Below are 18017 nucleotides of genomic sequence, written 5' to 3' on the forward strand. Positions count from 1 at the left end.
TTCTCTCATTTGAACAACTTATCAGTCATTTATTTGTGTATTTTCTTCCTAATATGTTTTCTCTCTTTCTAGGGGTCCTATTGTGTGTATGCTGATAGGATTGACAGACTTTCTTTCATACTTTTTATCCCTATATCTCTTCCTGATGCCATCGGTAGCATTTTTGGTTTAACTTTTCAACTTATTGATTTATTTTGCAGCCATAGTCATTCTGGTATTCAATCCACCTATTGAATTCTTTATTTCGACTACAAATCATGTTTTTCATGCATAATGTCTTTACTGTGTTATTTTTTGAAAGTGAATTTTGTGTTCCTGGTTTATGTCTTGGATAGCCTCCTTATCTCTTTGGGGACATTTAATAAACTGTTCTTTAATTTTAGTTTTATCTGATATATTAAATTTCTTCGTCTGGCACAGATAATTCAGTTTGTTGTATTTCTGTCTGAAATGCAGTAAAGTGTGGGGTAAAAGCACAGGCTTTGGAGCCAGACTGCTTACCTTCAAAGCCCAGTTCTGCCCAAGGCCAGCTGTGTGATCTTGGACAAATCATTTAACCTCTCTGTGCTTTCCTTCTTTCATATTTAAAATCGAGATAATGAGTAGTTGTGAGGATTAAAGAGATTGATATTTGCAGCGTGTAGAACCATGCTTTACATAATGCTCAGTGATGGGTAAGTTTTTACTATTATTGCCAGGGTCATTTTACTCCTTAGATACTGTATTATTTTCCCCTCTGGGCTGGTGTGTGTGTGTGTGTGTGTGTGTGTGTGTGTGTGTGTGTGCGCGCGCGCGTGCGCATTAAAGGTTAAACTTTAGGTCTTGGCTATCTGTTCTCTTGCTGAGTTTCCTGTGGAAGAGAAAGAGGGTCACATCTCAGTTATAACCCCTACCTCTGCCTTCACATTGATTCTCTTTGAGCTTTTCTTCTCTATCAGTTACACATACCTGGCTTTGGGGTTTTGAGGTGTGAGAGAAGGAAGACTTTGGCCAGCCCTGCAGGTGTAGTTCAATGCTCCCACTTCCGGTGGCCCATGTGCTCTTCGGATGCTACCCTATTTACTGTTACCTTGCACTGACTGGTCTGTCCTGGACATCTTTTCTTTTGGGATGCCCACCTCCACTCCGTCTCCAGAGGGCCCACTCACCTCCTCTGGCTCCTTGGACTCTTCTAGATGTTCCCCAAGTTCCAGAGATCTGTCTACCTTCCCTTCCCTATTTTGAGAGTTGCCAGTGTCGCANNNGCAGCAGTCTTGGCTACTTTTCTATTTTGTCCAGATCTTAAAATCATGATTTACTCTCTGGCTTCACAATGGAAGAAACGGACGCTCACCTTGGGAGGGGAACTAGGTTTACTGTATTCCAGCTGCCCGTGAAGTGTAGGTTCTAATGTTGTGCCCGAATCGCGAGTCCCCTGAGATCTCCAAGGAGCCGACACCGATGCAAGTAAATAAGGGTCTTTATTACAAGCCCGAGGAGGGGCTCACCCGTCTACCGGCGCAGCGGCAGCAGGGTGAAGCCCTGAACAACAGCGAACAGGGTTTTTATGGGGTAAGGGACGGAGGTGTTACAGTGCACGTGTTGTACGTATAGCATCATCACATAAGCACCAATCTTAATTGTACAGCACCCATAGTAACAGTTTTGACCATTCAGTATCCGTGAGGCATCCGTTACTTTTGGCGGGACCCAATCATGACCTTTGAGAATCCTTTGAAAACCGCTGAAGCTTTTCCTGGAACTGGGGCTATGTGCAGCCCGAGGTTGCTCTTAATGGAGGACTTAATTTCAGGCTCCTCACTAACAGCACAGCTTTACATTCTCAGTGTTCAAATGTCTTAGTAAATTACAAGAAAAAGGCAGTCTTATCAATAGCCTAACCTCCTGAAACCCATAGACTCAGTTTCCTGGAGCCTCCCCTCCATGGTGATGTGGGAAGCAATGAAAATATAAATAAAATTAAATGTCTTTATAACCTGCAGCCTGTGGACAAATATTTGAGATAGGTAGAGTACAGCATTCCTTCAAAAAACTCCCAACTGTCCTGCTTTAATGTTAATGCCTCACTAGAGGGAAAACAACCTTAGCTTAGAAAGGCCCCCAGGATCTTAGGAGTCCTCTTGGCATATGAAAGCCCTTCTGGAGGCCTCCCGTTTGCCTCTACCTCCCCCAACTCCACCGTAAGCAATCGGTCACTCATCACAGCCCTGGTACAGCTCTTTCTGCCCAGGGTCCTGTCCCTGTGCTTTAATAAAATCACCTTTAGCACCAAATATGTCTCAAGAATTCTTCCTTGGCTGTCAGCTCTGGACCCCCCCAGCTCCAAAGCCGCATCAATAACAGTGCTCCCCCACCCCCCAACTGGCATGAAATGTGCTGGATACTTGATTCCAAATCCTCACACTTCCTGCAAGGAAGGCAATGTTCTCCATTTCTTGCCCGAAAGGATGCTGAAACTCCGAGAGGTTAGGTACTTGGCTCAAGGACACAGAGCAGATACACGGCAGAAGCTCTATGTTGTAAACACCAGATCACGCTCCTTTCCTCCTCTCTGCTTGGAGGCCCTTGGCTATAAAACGCCAAGCCCAAGTCACAGAGGGAGCTGGTGACAGCCCAGCACTGGGTCCTGGTCCAGGGACTCTTGATCCTCTGTGCTCTCTGCCACATGCTTGGTCCTAGATCCCCGTTCTCTTCCTTTTCCATGTCCAAGGATGCCGACCCGTCTTTGGAATACAGTCTGCTAGCAGCTGAGTGGAAAAATACCATCAGAGACCCAAGGGGTGGGGGGGCGGAGTGAAGAGGAGAAGCAAACACCTTATTTATCACTCGTGACTTCATTACAAAAGATCTGCAAAGCTCACACACAAAAAATCAACCTGAAAATCATGTTATGGTTAATAAAACAGTAATTTAAGCCCCTCTGGCTCTACCTGCAGTGTCCTGAGGTACTGACGGTGCCCTTTCTGTGTTTTATTTTAGGGCCCAGCACAAAAGGTTTTCACCTTAACGTAATTAACTTTTTATCATTAAGATTCTGAAAAATTGAATTGTGTTGGACACAGGTCACCATAATGAGAATTTAATGGCAACCTATTACAATGCAAGCTAAGCTTTGAATACGTGCTCAAGGCTTCACATTGCTACTGACCTATGCAAATTTCCATCTCTGTGGCCCTTATTCTTCCCCACTGTGGCATCCGGCCCCCTCCCCGATTTCCTCTCATCTCCTTAAACAATGATTCCCTCATTTTCATATTAATTGCATCACTTAACTGAGATAATGCTCCCTCTGAAATGAGCAAAGGGATGAATCACTGAAACGGGCCATTATTCTTTTTGCTTAACCAATTTCACAGGCCCCGCACAAAGCACTGCCTTCATTTGGCTTCCTATAATTGCTTATCATTAGGCCCAGCCGCCCCACGAAGTACCTTTTTATTTATTTAAGTCTCATCTGATGGATGGAAAATGAGTCACTCGCATATCTGAGGAGCCCAGACTACTGCAGGCGAGCGGGTGAAGGGACGGACACCCTGGAGAACTTTGAAGGCAGAATCGAGGAGAAGCCGCTGGGGTGGAGGGCCCCTTCCCTTCCCGGTTCCCACGGAGGCTCCAGGCGGGCGGCGGCCATCAGGTGACCTAGGGGTATCCAGCAGGAGCCCCACTGGCTCCCAGTAGCGGAAAGGAGAGAGGAGAGAGGGCTTGATCCCTGTGATGTTGGCAGGTCTGCGCCCTCAGCGGGGTGTCTGGCGTTGCCCAGGTGCCCGCTTCACCAGGGAACTCGGTGCCACCTTCAGGACGGGGTCAGGTGACAGACAGCCTGTGCGCTGGCCTCGACCTGCCTGTGCTGGACCCCGGGGTCAGAGCAGGCTGGAGGAGCACAGTCTGCGGTGCGTTCTCTCCCCACCGCCCCTCCCCTGCAGCAGGCACTGAATGGTGAATGAGAGGGACAGAAGGAAAGGACATTTTCCGAGGGAAATTACGCTGTTATCAGCCACAGACACACGCAGAAAGGCATCAGGAGAGACTGGCTCCCGCGTCAGGAAAAGGGAAAACTCCTAAGAGGCTGGCGGGAGACCTGGGCTGAAACATTCCCCGGAGGTTCGCGGGAGCGCACGGGGTGGTTTTGTTCTTGTGCGCAGGACGCGGTCCTGGAGCCAGCTATCTCTGGCCTTGGGGTCCGCCGTCTCGTAATATTGTGTCTCCCATATGGCTGTCGTGACTCTGTCCCCACCTGTTTGGTGGCTGCTGTCATTTAACCTGTAAGTCTCGTGCTGGTCACCACGGATCCCTGGCTGGGCACGGCGACCCTCCTATGAAGCCATGGCGAGCCCGACCTGACAAATAGCTTCTCTGAGGAAGTAAGGACAGTTCCCGCGTCATTGCCTTTGTGGCTTTGTTTGTGATGTCCCTAGGATGGCTGATAGGGGCTGGAACCCAGCCTGCACCGGAGCCCTTCTTGACACAGAAGGGAGATGACTTTGGGAGCACACCTGGGCCACTTTGTTTAGGGCAGGGACAGTGGTGCTCAAGATGGGGACCTCAAGGGGCGGCTGGGTGGCTAAGGTGGTTAAGTGTCGAACTGTGGCTCAGGTCATGGTCTCAAGGTTTGTGAGTTCCAGCCCCGAGTAGGGCTCTGTGCTGACAGCTCAGAGCCTGGAGCCTGCTTCTGAATCTGTCTCCTCCTCTCTCTGCCCCTCCCCCGCTTGTGCTCTGTCTCTGTCTCTCAAAAATATATAAAATGTAAAAAAGAAAAAAAGAAAAATTAAATGGGGACCTCAAGCCACAGCAGCAGCAGCACTTGGGACCTTGTTAGGAACACTGATTCTCAGGCCTCGCCCCTGACTCGGAGTGGGAAAATCTGCAGATGGGCTCCAGCGATCTGGGTTTCACAAGCCCTCTGGGTCATTCTGATGCTCAGCTCACTGGATTTTCGCCACCATTTTTGGAAAGCTGGCAGGAAAAGGCGACTCTGATGGCGTCATCCTCACTCTGCAGATGGAAAGGAAAGAGTATAGAGGTTACACGACTGACTGAACGCCTCCCAACCTGTTGGGGTCAGAAATTGTCCTCCCATGTCCAGGTCCAGGCCACTGGAAGTCAGCGTGCAAAGACAAAGATGACTCAGAGAGAGCAAAACTCCAGAATCAACAGCAGACCATGAAGAGGGAGGTTTTCCATAATCCTCCAGGTATTGTTAAAAACCGTGTTGGAAAGCCACACCCCCTCGGCTAACAGCAACACTGAGCCCTAACCCTCTCTTACCAGCTAGGGAGCCTGATCCAGGTCCCAAGTCTCAGAGCCTCGGCTTCGGGATTATAAAATGGAGCTGATGGGGGCGCCCAGGTGGCTCGGTCGGGTAAGCGTCTGACTCTTGATTTCGCTCAGGTCATGATCTCACAGTTCTGTGAGTTCAAGCCCCACTTCGAGCTTTGTGCTGAGCCTGCTTGGGATTCTTTCTCCCTCTCTGCCTCTCCCCTGCTCTCTCTAAAAAATAAAAAAAATTATAAAAATAATCTTATAAAATGAAGGTAATAATAGTAACATTTACCTAGTGGCTGCTTTGAGAGTCAAAGAACATGATGCATGTGGATTCATTGGCATATATGTCGATCAGAGCCAGCAGTTAATAAATGATTGTATTATTATTACCAGTAGGAATTAATAGGGGGGTAAAGACGGACACATCTCAACCCTAAACTGTTCAAAAGGAAAAGGTCAGCAGACATTTACCAAGCTCCTCCCACAGGCCCTGGTGTCTGTACAGGAACCTCTCGCAGGCATAGGACTGGATGCCGGGTGAGATGTGTAAAGGCTGAGAGGGCTGGCACTGGGGGAGAAGCGTTTCTGGAGTGGCAGGTGGGGGCAGAGCTAGAGGGAGACCGAGCTGTGTTCAGGAAGAGGCACACAACCCGGAGTCAGGAACATAGAACCCGCAGGGCAAGACTGAATGTAGGGTGAGTGGTGATGCCGGCTCTGGCACATGGGGGTGCCGTGTGCAAGGAGAGGTTTCTGAAGGTCACGTGGGGCCAGGTATGTGGGCTGTGGATGGTAAATGAGGTCCGGTGATTTGTGGGCCTGGCATTCTGGCATGGGGTTGGTCTGTCGGCCTATCAGGGCTCTCTGCTGTGCTAGATGCTACAACAGATTAAATCTTAATATTGCGTGTTTGAAACGATATCGACAGTGTTGCAGGTGAACCCTCTTCCTGTGTCTGGCAACCACTGGAGAAGGAACCGGAGGAACATTTGCAGTGTCCCTCTTTCTTCAGAGAGAAGGTGTGACTCATTGGCGGAAATGAACCCTTAGCAAAGGCTGCCCGGAGGCTGTTGTCCAGGCTCACCTCTTACCTTTACCACTCCACCAACCTCCCTAAGGTTTGTTTTCTAGGTGGGAGGTGGGTAGCCTGAGGACCAGTCACATTCTAGCATCCCATATTCTATGAGAACTCTGCCAAGGAACATCTGAGGCTTGCATGGCTATTACTTTTTTTCATTTAATTATTAAATATTTAATTAATATGTAATTTTAAATACATTAATACAAATATTTGTATCAGTTAATACATACCATAGACCGAAAGGTTTTGTACCCCCGCTCCCCTTAATTCATATGTTGAGGACCTAACCCTCCATGTGATGGTATTTGGAGGTGTGGTTATTGTGAGATAATTAGGTTCAGGTGACGTCTGAGGGGAGCCCCCCCCCCGCCCCCATGATGGGAATGGGACCATTATATGAAGAGGTGGAGAAACCAGAACTTGCTCTCTCTGACATGTAGGGGTACAATGAGAAGGCAGTTGTCTGCAAGCCAGGAAGAGGGTCCTCACCAGGAACTGAATCACCCAGCGCCTTGATCTTGGACTTCCAGCCTTCAGAGCTGTGAGAAATGTGGTTGTTCAAGCCGCCTTGTCTGTGATATTTTGTTATAGCAGTGAGAGCTTGTAACTCAACCAACATGAGTTTGCTCTGTGGTGAGTCAGACACTGCACCAGGAAGAGTTGTTGACAGAGAAAAGTTATTTGCCGCAAATAAGGAGATCACAGCCAATGGCTTCCAAAGCCATGACTCCCCTAGAGAGGATGAATGGGTTCCTTTTGCTTACAGTTGGGGTGAATATTTAGATAGAGAAACCTTGCCATGGTACGTAGAGGTGGGTGTAAGGCCCCACATATCCCGTAAGGAAACATACCTATGCATACATTGTATTAACATATATGTAAATGAGGCTGAGGCTCCTCCTTGGGTGATTTTAGTAGTATAATGAGGGAAAGGCAATGGTAGATCATTCCAGAGGTCACTCCATGGTCTGTCTGTGCAGACACAAGTCAGGGGTTTAGATCAAAAGGTCTGGGTGGTCTGGGACGGTGGGAGGTCTTGTCAGGGAAGTCTCCGTCACTGGAGGGGTGGCTTCAGGGTTTCATTTGCCTGAATTAACAGGTAAGCCGGAAAGAAGGCCTTAAGCAAAAATGTAAGACAAAGGTTAGTGAGTACAAGCAGGAGGGCAGTAAATGGGAGGTCTTGGGGTCTAGCTGGTGACAAGCTGAACAAATCAATACATGAATCAATAGTTTGCTTTCTGTTTGACTTTTGCAAATTGACCTTTGAGACCCTAACTTAGTGGTCGGATTTCAGAAGGTAGGAAGTTGGTGTGGCCCCCAGGTCCCTAAGAGGACAGCCTATTTAGGCCTCTTCTGGCTATAGGAGCCCTTGCTAAAACACTTCTAATGCTTCTGACAAACACTTCATTTGCTTCTGCTTGCATGCCGTTAATGATAGGGAACTCACTACATTTCAAAGCAAGCTTATTCACCACAACTGTGAGACCTTTTGGCAAAGAAGATAAATCATCCCTGAATCTTCAGCTCCTAGAAACATGTGTGGCATTTAGCAGAGACTCAATGAGTCTCTATTGAACTAGTGAAACAGGGATGCAAAGTGCATTTGCTCATTGCTGGAGCCGTATAGTTCATTAAAGTCATTTTTAATGATGTACAACTGAAGATTTCAAGTAACTTCCCCATGTTCGTTGAGCAGAATCCCACTTTTTGATGCCTTTACTATGATGTTTCTTACTGTGAACTTTTTCTTCCTATAGAATTTAAAATCCACCATGGACAATAGGAGGAAAACATATGAAACCAAGTAGTGAAGAATGAAGTGTTCATTGTGTTTAGCACTGCCCTGAAGAGCCTTGGATTTCAGAAATCAATATCGATGTGAGCTAGAGTGTTTGGCATAAACATGTTCATCATGGTGTAGGCAGAATGGACTGAGCCCAGAAGGGTGAGCAAGACTTAGATGGCAGAGGAGCAGAGACAAGTGGCTGTCCATCACTAGAAGAGGTACAAGGACCATAGAAGATTGGTGAGTACAGAGCATGGGAAGGAATTTATAGGCAGTGGGGCCAGAACCTGGAGGGGAGTCTTGAAAGAAAAAGGTATATGACAATAGGGAGCCATTACAAGTGCTTGGGCAGTGAGATAAAGTGGTGCTTTACAAATAATAATTTGCAAGTGATGTTTGAGATGGATTCAGGAAGGAGAGACTAGAAACCTTTATTATACCCATTAGCAGTCCAGATCACCATGTTTGATATTGTTGCTGTTTGTTTTAAATTTTAGTGTAGGGATGCCTGGGTGGCTCAGTAGGTTGAGTGTCCAACTCAGTTTTGGCTCTGGTCATGATTCCAGGGTCAGGAACCCTACTTCGGGGTCTGCGTTGAGCATGGAGCCTGCTTAAAATTCTCTCTCTCTCTCTTTAAAAAAATAAAAAGATAAAAAATAAAAAATTCAGCTTAAAGTTTAAATTGCTTTCTTCAGCAATGCTCCATAAAAGGCAGACATGCCAGAAGGGAAGAGCCTCCCTGGTGCTCCCAAATCACACCATATTACACACTTCTCTGGGTTCCCGTGTACTTAGTTGTGAATGGGAATTAACCAATTCTACAAAGCACCTCTTTCCACAGGTGTGACTCATTCATTTATTGCAGCAGATCATTCCAAATTTGGAATAATTGGTGTTAGGAACCACTGGATTTCCTTGACTGAGAACTGCCCCAATAAAAGCTACAGTTTGAGAGAAATCGTAGAGTGGTAGCCAAGAGATATTTTCATTATTGTGAGCAACATATAATTAAAATGAACAGGTTGACTTTGAAGCTGACATGTGTCACAAAAATTAAACTGGGGAAGAGCGAAGCTTAGAATAATGATACTGCGGAAAAATAATCCTTAACAATTGTGGAGTACATTGTTTGTCTTAGTTTATGCGGACTACATTGCAACAAGAAAGTAATTAAGAAATAGAGTAGCTCAAACAAAGGGAATCTTGTTTGCTTCTTACCTGAGTCTGGCAGGGATGGACGTCCCAGGTCAGCAGAGGTGGTTGGTGGTGGGGAGACAGCTTCTGCCCCATGAAGTCCTCCAGGGACTTAGGCTGACAGTGGCTCTCTCATCTTTAACACATGGCTTCCAAGGCTCTCCCAATCATCGTTATTGGTCTCTAACCACAAGAAAGAGAACAAGGAGGAGTCTGGAGATTTTTATAGCCCAGCTTGACATGGGACACATCACAGCCAATCACATCCCATTGGTTCAGATCCAGTCAAACTGCACAGGAGGCTGGGAAATGCAATCTAGTTCTGCACCTAGGCAGAAAGGAAGAATAGGTCTTAGCAGACAGCTGGAATTCTTCTCACAGCAGATCTAACAGGTACTCTGATCTCTATTTTACTGATGAAGACAGTGAAATTCTGGTTAAGTGATTTTTTTGGGGGGAAAACATCAGCTACATGGATTGGGGAAAATTCAAGATCACTTTATTATCTTTCTATTTATATTCCTGCCAGAAATGCAATTATTTATAAAACGAAGGATTCAGAGAACATCTACAGTGTGCCTACCTCTGCATCTGCATTATGTGCTTGGAATTCATTGGTGGTCATAGCTCCCTTGCCTTTCCCACTGAAGAATGATTTCTGCACATGCTGACTGGAGAATGAAGCTCTTTTGCCTTTGATCTTTAAACACTGTGTGAAACTCATGGTCACATGCCTTACTTCCTAGATGCATTCAGTTTTTGTATAATATACATGACATTTTGAAAAGCCCTATATGTTCACAAAGCTGTAAATTTGTCAAGAGGAGAGGGAATGAAATTACTGGCTGTTTTATAAAATCTTTGTAGTGTTTAGGATGGAGTTTCAGAGTCAGACAATAAGGAGTTCTCTCTCTCTCTCTTTTTTTTTTATTTTAGAGAGAGGGAGCATATGAACAGGGGAAAGGGACAGAGGTAGAGAGAGGGAGAAAGAATTGGGATCACGACCTGAGTTAAAATCAAGACTCAGACGTTCAACCCACTAAACTGTCCAAACCATTTAGGTGACTCAAGGAGTTCTCTCAGTTCCTCACCTTTAATCATTTCATTTAACCTTTTAAGTCATGGTTGCATTAAAAAGATTTTTATTAATGTTTATTCACTTTTGAGAGACAGACAGAGCATGAGCAGGGAGGGACAGAGAGAGGGAGACATAGAATCTGAAGCAGGATCCAGGCTCTGACCTGTCAGTACAAAGCCCAACCCGGGGCTTGAACCCATGAACTGTGAGATCATGACCTAAGCTGAACTTGGACACTTAACGTCCTGAGCCACTCAGGTGCCCCAATTTTTGTGTGTTTTTATGTATGTACTTATGTATGTACTGAGTTTCCCCAATGACATGCTATCTCCTTGAAAGTAAGGCTCTTGTTAGTTTCACTCACTGCCATGTCCATAGCACTAGCATGAATCTGGAATTGTCCATTGCTGAAGAGACTGCCTTTTTTCATTGGAAATTCTTTCCTGCTTTGTCAAAGATGAGTTGACCATACAGTTGAGGGTCCACTTCTGGGTTCTCCGTTCTGTTCCGTTGATCTATGTGTCTGTTTTTGTGCTGGTACCATACTGTCTTGATGACTACAGCTTTGTAATATAACCTGAAATGCGGAATGGTGATGCCTCCAGTTTTATTTTTCTTTTTCAAGATTGCTTTGGCTATTTGAGGTCTTTTGTGGTTCCATACAAATTTTAGGATTCTTTGTTCTAGCTCTATGAAAAATGCTGGTGGTATTTTGATAGGGAATGCATTAAATATGTAGATTGCTTTGGGTAGTATAGACATTTCAACAATGTTGGTTTTTCCAATCCATGAGCATGGAATTCTTTTCTATTTCTTTGTGTCCACTTCAATTTCTTTCATAAGTGTTCTATGGTTTTCAGAGTACAGATCTTTTACTCATAGGTTCGGTTTATTCCTAGGTATCTTATTGTTTTTGGTGCCACCCTGTTTATCTTGAATGATGTTTGGGGTAAATATGAGACAATGAATGTGAAAGGGATAGGATATTACAAAGTGTGATAAAGGCACATAGAATCATTTTTTATATTACTATTTGGTGCTCTGAATTTTTTCAGAGTGCTAACCACACATTTGCTATCATAATGTTCACAATGCTATACATGAAGTAGGGCTAATTATTATTGCCATGTTTGCAAAAGAGAAACTTGAGCTTTGAGAAGTTTGTGCTTGCTTCTTTGTCCACAGGTTGAAAGAATGAGATATGCAATGTGAGAACATGAAGGACAGAGCATGGTTTCTGGAGGTCAAGGACTTACATTTGAGGCCCAGCTCTAGTTAATATTAGCTGTGTGAGTTTAGAAAAATCACTTTTCCTCTCTGAGTCAATTTCCTAATTAGAAAAATAGCCTTGCTCCTTTCATCTCCCAAGGTTATTACAAAAATCATAGAATCAATATATCAAAATTATCTCAAGGGTTTTTTTTAATGGATTTTTTAAGAATGGCTAATTCTAGGCTCTGTCTCAAGTCAGTCTGTGATAACAGGAGCCATGTAAGTTGAGCTTTCTCTTTTTGCAGATTGCTTCTCATTTTGCTGAGGTCTGGGGTGAGATTTGAGCGCAGACACTGAAGCTTTCAAAGACTGATCATTATGTTATAGAATATTAATGTATGGAATATTAATATTAACATTGGAAGCCTTTAAACTTTAATCTAGTAAAAGCAGTCATCAAGCATCAGAACTCCAGTAGATGGTATCTTTGAAAAGATTGTCTTTCATCTCTAGTTGTAATAATTCCAACAATGGGAATTCACTCACTTACAAGAAGGCACATTCTCTCTAGGTATTTGGTTTAGTCAGTATTTATTGAATTACATCAATAAATGCCTATTCTAGCTAACATAGAGAATTGGGTTCTCAAATCAGACTTATAAGGACCAAAGATCTTACACAGTACCAAGATTTACTAATAATTTCAGAGATGCAAGCGATCAATCTAATTGCATAAGCAAAACAGAGAGAGGTCTGGGACCTTCTATACAACTTCCCAGGTCCTTCCTTCCTGTACCACATATGTAATCTCTGGTCCAGCCTAATAGGTGAAGTTGCTTAGTGAGGTTTGTGGCTTACTGCACCCAGAGGAGAGGGTTTGAGTTAGGAAATAGCTCCATTTTATACCCTCAGATATTTGTACAACTTATGTGACATTCTTTGGGAAATTATGCCACATAAATCCATAGATTCTAGGTTTATTTACCACAAATCTTTCTAAACCAGGGACATCTTGCTAAGAACATTCTGTAAATAATGACCCCCTTCTAGGAAATATCACGTCTTTCTTTTCCAGGAGGTCCAGTTATCAGCATGTTTAAAGAAGATTACATTGGGTTTTCTTCCTTTTTTTCTTTCCCCCAAAAGTTCTCTGATAATTGAAAGAGAAATGAATCATAGACCAGGTACTTTAATTCCTTCCCCTCCAGCTAAGTTTGGGAAATGTAATGGTGAACAGAACATACAACATCTCTGACTTTGACCGAGTCACTGACTTACAAGAAAAAAGGAAGTCATCAGACATGTTAAATAGGACTTTGCTAGTCTATGAAGTGATGATCAAAACCATTTCTCACCTCTGGGTATAAGTTATACTTTTGAAAAACAGCCCAGCTTCAAATCATATTTGCAACTCAGAATACCTATCTTTTTGAGTTTTGATTTGCAATTCCTATTTAAAGCTATCAGTGGTTTTCCCTTGCCATCAGTAGACCTGCCACCTGTATGACATACTTGCCCCAGATGGCAGTCCCATTCTCTTTCCTATACCTCAGCTTTAGCTGCTCTGGATGATGGCTGTCTCTCTGTTTGGGAGTGACACCAAAGCCCGCTTAAGTGAATTTTACATTTGCTGAATAATCTGTATTTTAATACGGACCATTCCATTCAGTGCCCAAATTATATAAAAATCCATTTAGCTATTTTCTTTTTTTTCCCTTCATAGTTTATTGTCAAGTTGGTTTCCATATAACACCCAGTGCTCATCCCAACAAGTGCCCTCCTCCATGCCCATCACCCCACTTCCCCTTTCCCCCACTCCCACCAACCCTCAGTTTGTTCTCAGCATTCAAGAGTCTCTCACGGTTTGACACCCTCCCTCTCCCCAACTATTTTTCCCCTTCTCCTCCCGCATGGCCCTCTGTTAAGTTTCTCCTAATCCACCTATACGTGCAAGCATATGGTATCTGTCCTTCTCTGCCTGACTTATTTCGCTCAGCATAACACCCTCGAGTTCCATTCACTTTGCTACACATGGCCAGATTTCATTCTTCCTCATTGCCATGTAGTATTCCATGGTATAGATAAACCACATCTTCTTGATCCGTTCATCAGTTGATGGACATTTAGGTCCTTTCCAGGATTTGGCTATTGTTGAGGGTGCTTCTATGAACATTGGGGTACATGTGCCCCTATGCATCAGCATGCCTGTATCCATTTAGCTATTTTCAACTGCTATAGTAATATATACTCTCACGGGGGTTGATTTTATTCATATGCATGCAGAAGACCAATGCATGCAGGCGATGTATACAGAATGCTATGGGAGGAGAGAAGAGGAGCACGCCCATAAAACAGCATATAGCCAAATCAAGAAGAGGTGACAGAACACTTCAGCAGAAGACGGGAACTTAGAGAATAAACAACTCTGCATGTGCCAAAATTACAAGTGGTTTCGTCTTCATTGGGCATCAGATGTAAAGCAGGAGTGGAGGATGCTGCAGCTGGTGTGGCCAGCCAGAGAAAACCCTAGGAGCCATAAAAGAACTTGGATTTTATCCTGTTGACATGGTGGAGAAGGGTTATTAGTTGCTCCGATGCCGGGCAGCTGTGAACTACTAGAAAGTCTTTTCCCTTTTTGAAATGAAATCTGCCACCCTGTTATTTCCGTCCATTGTTTTTACTGGTGTCCTTAGAGCTAGTGAGACGATATCTAACTTTTCTTTAAACTGATGACCCTCGGACATTTGAAGGCAGATCTACTGTTCCCCTGAACTTCTCCAAGAGCAATGCCTTCAGGTTCCATGGTCCAGAATGCCTTCATGCTCCAGACTTGTCACCATCTCGTTTCCCTTGAGTTTAGCATCTCCCAAGTGCCACAGTTCAGGGATTGGAGAAGAATGTGGCTCTCAGGGTTGAGGCAGGGAGAGCAATTCAGCCTTGGATGCCAAGAAATTGGTTGCTGTGCCCCAACTAGACCTCTGTTAAATTAGCATTTTCTACATGAAATTCAGTTCCTTAACTCCTTTCACCACCAGGTTTGCTTTGCTTGAGGCTTCACTGATTCCAAGGAAATGTTCAAAATCCCCCCTAAAATTTGTATAGAATGTCTCTGAAATTTACTTTACTGTGGATCTCCTTTGTCTCATGTTTCTGTACGTGTTGTCTTTGAATGGCCAGGCCAACTTAATGCTGAGAACAGTGCATAACACTTGATTTGTGCCCCATAATTATCTGTTGAATGAATGAAAAGACTGACATCCGGGCAAAACTCAGTGTCCTCAGTGGTCACACCTTTGCTTCAAGCATTTCTTAACTTGAGAAGAATTTACTGAAGGTTGATGGTCACGACAAAGTCAGGCTGCAATTTTCCATTCTTTGTTCCTTTTCTCAATCCATGTTCTGAAGTTCTTTTTCTTTCCCCAGCTCCTATCCAAAACTTAGTTGTATGCACCAGGTATACTGGTGAATGTGTAACAACTGACTCTCCCCGAATTCCCATCATGGCTGATTTCAAAGTACTGATGTGAGGTCACTCAACATAGGGTTGGGGATCAGATCTTGAGAGCTGATAGAAGCTGGCCCTTCAGGTCACTCTTAGGGTCTCACCAAACAAAAGATCCACCCTTCTTAGAGGATGACTGAGATCACAGTTACTTTTTTCCCTCTGATGACATAAAAAATTATGTCTAGCACAAATTCGACTTCTGAAACGAGATTCCCTAACTCTTTAAACCAGTGGTACTGAAATGGAAGAAGTGTTGCCCCTCAGAGGGCATTTGGAGATTTGTGGGGCTATTTTTGGCTGTGGCGATAACGGTGATGCTATAGGCATTTAGTGGGCAAAGGTCAGGAAGGCTGAATATTCTGCCAAGTGAAAGTCAATGATGCACAGCAAAGAATGGTTCTGCCCCCAAATCTATGACACAATCCTTGGAAATTTCTGCTCCACACCATGCTTCACACGGGTTGGCTTTCTGCCAGACCACAGTCCTTTATATTCTGCTAAACTTTTGGAGAGAAATAATCATACCCTGATGCTTATAGGAAAAGGAGGTTCCGTGCTCAGTGACAGATGCTTGTTTTATTCTTAAATGATTAAAATCAAATGCATTGGAATGAAACTTTTTTTCCCTGTTAACCTTTAGCAGCATTTATAATGACCATGTTAAATCAAACCTCATTACAATGTAATGGGGCCTGACTGAAATACTGCAGGTATGATGCTGAGTAATTTCATAAATTATTAAATGGTAATTGAAAGTAATATGGCAGAATACATTCTACTCCTGAGGGGGAAAATATAGAAGACTTTGGAGGGAAATAAAGTTGGTTAAAATACAGCATATAGGAAAGGCTTCGAAGCAGGGTGGAAGGGCGACAGAAGACCTGAACATCTTTTGATTTTTGGCATTGTGTTAAAATGTGTGATTTTGATGCAGGGGTTATGATCTGCTTGAAACATTACAGATATCTCATCTTCTCTCCCACTTCCTGTGCTCAGGCACTTTTCAGGGTATAAAAGATCAAATTCGAATGATATTTTATACCAAATGTCTCTCGATGTCATGACTTTATTTCAATTATAGTTCACTTTAAGCCTTAATTTTCCCAGTTGCTTTTCAGAACTTTATTTAAAAAAATATCACCATCAGTAAGTAATTATGCTTGTTGTGAAAAAAATAGTAAAAAATATAAACTTAGAGGAGAAGTCTCTTACTACCATACTCAGGTCACTCTAGGTAGCATATAATTCTGGATCCATACACATTATGCTTGTTAAGTTTATTTTTTCAACAGAGGCTTATACTATAGGGTCTCTTACAATTTGCTGTTTTGCTTATCATTATAGCTTGGGCATCTTCCTATGTCTTTGTAGGCAGATCTAAACTTAAAATTTTTTTTGGTTTAAAGTATGCCGTAAATTGTGCAGAACTTTAGTGTAGATTTTAATGATTTTTTTCCCAAGTGAAGATAGCCATGTAATCACCTTTTAAATTAAGATAGAATATAACACTACCTCTGAATTCTCCCTCATACCCCTCCAAATCATTTTACCCATTCTTCCTCAGTGTACCCACTATTCTGAATTCTGTCACCATAGCTAAGTTTGCCCTTTCTTGAGATTAATATAAATTGAATCATTTAACATTTACTTTTTTTGGTGTCTGGGTTCTTCTGTTTGTTGTGGCTGTGAAATTCTTCCACTGTTGTGTGGAGTAGTAGTCAGTTCATTTTTGTTGCTGAAGAGTATTCTATTGTATGGCTATGCTATAATTTATTTGTTCATTCTGCTTTAGATGGACCTTCAGATTGTAGTTTGGGCTACTATGTATAATGTCTTTATACATGCGTGCCTTTGAAAGCGATTATAATAGTTTGTATTTTCACAGGCAGTGAATGAAGCTTCCAGTTGCTCTGTGTCTTTTCCAACACTTGGTAGAATTTTTTTAAATTTAAATTTAAACCAATTTTTTGACTATCAAATAGCAATTCATTGTGGCTCTACTTGTATTTTCCTTATGACTGGGATGCTGAGCACCATTTCCTATGTTTATTTGCCACTTGGTTAACTTCTTTGGATAAGTGCCTGGACAAGTCTTTTGCCTTTATTTTATTGGGTTGTTTTCTCTTTAGTACAGATTTATTGGATTTCTTTATATATTCTCAATAGAAGTATATTATTGAATGCATTTATTGCAAATACATTCTCTCAACTTGTGTTTTGCCTTTTCATTCTGAGGCATCTTTTAATGAACTCCAATTCATCTGTTTTTTTTGTTTATGATTACTGTTTTTTGCATTCTGTTTGGGAATTTTTTGCCTACCCTGATGAAGCTATTGTCTTATATTATCTCCTTTAAGTGTTATTGTTTCACTTATCACAATGAGATCTATGATGCATCTGAAATCAGTTTTTGTGTATGGTGTGAGGAAAGGGGTAAGGTTCAATGATTTAGCATCACTTACTGAAAAGACCATGCTTCTTCCACTGCATTTCATGGGCAGATTTTGTGCTATATCAGAAGTGTGTACATGGATAACTCACTTTTTGGAGCTTCTATTCTATTCCTATATTGTCTATTGTCTATCCCATCTCCACCATCACGCTTAGAATTATGGCTTTATAAGAGTTGGTATCTGGTAATGTAAGTCGTTCAGCTTTGTTATTCTTCAGGATTATCTTCACAATTCTGAACCTTTTTCATTTCCATATTCATCTCATTTAGAATCATCTCATCAATTTCCTGAAACTTTTGTTGGAATTTAATCTATAAATCAACTTGGGGAGAATTGATATCCTTAGGTTATTGAGTCCTCTAATTCATGAATGTGGTATAACTCTTCATCTATTTAGTTCTTCAACCTTTTTTTAAAATTAATGTTTGTGTTTTTCTGTGCATAGGTCT

This window comes from Crocuta crocuta, unplaced genomic scaffold (genome assembly GCF_008692635.1).
Source record: "Crocuta crocuta isolate KB4526 unplaced genomic scaffold, BGI_CrCroc_1.0 scaffold179, whole genome shotgun sequence".
NCBI lineage: Eukaryota > Metazoa > Chordata > Mammalia > Carnivora > Hyaenidae > Crocuta > Crocuta crocuta.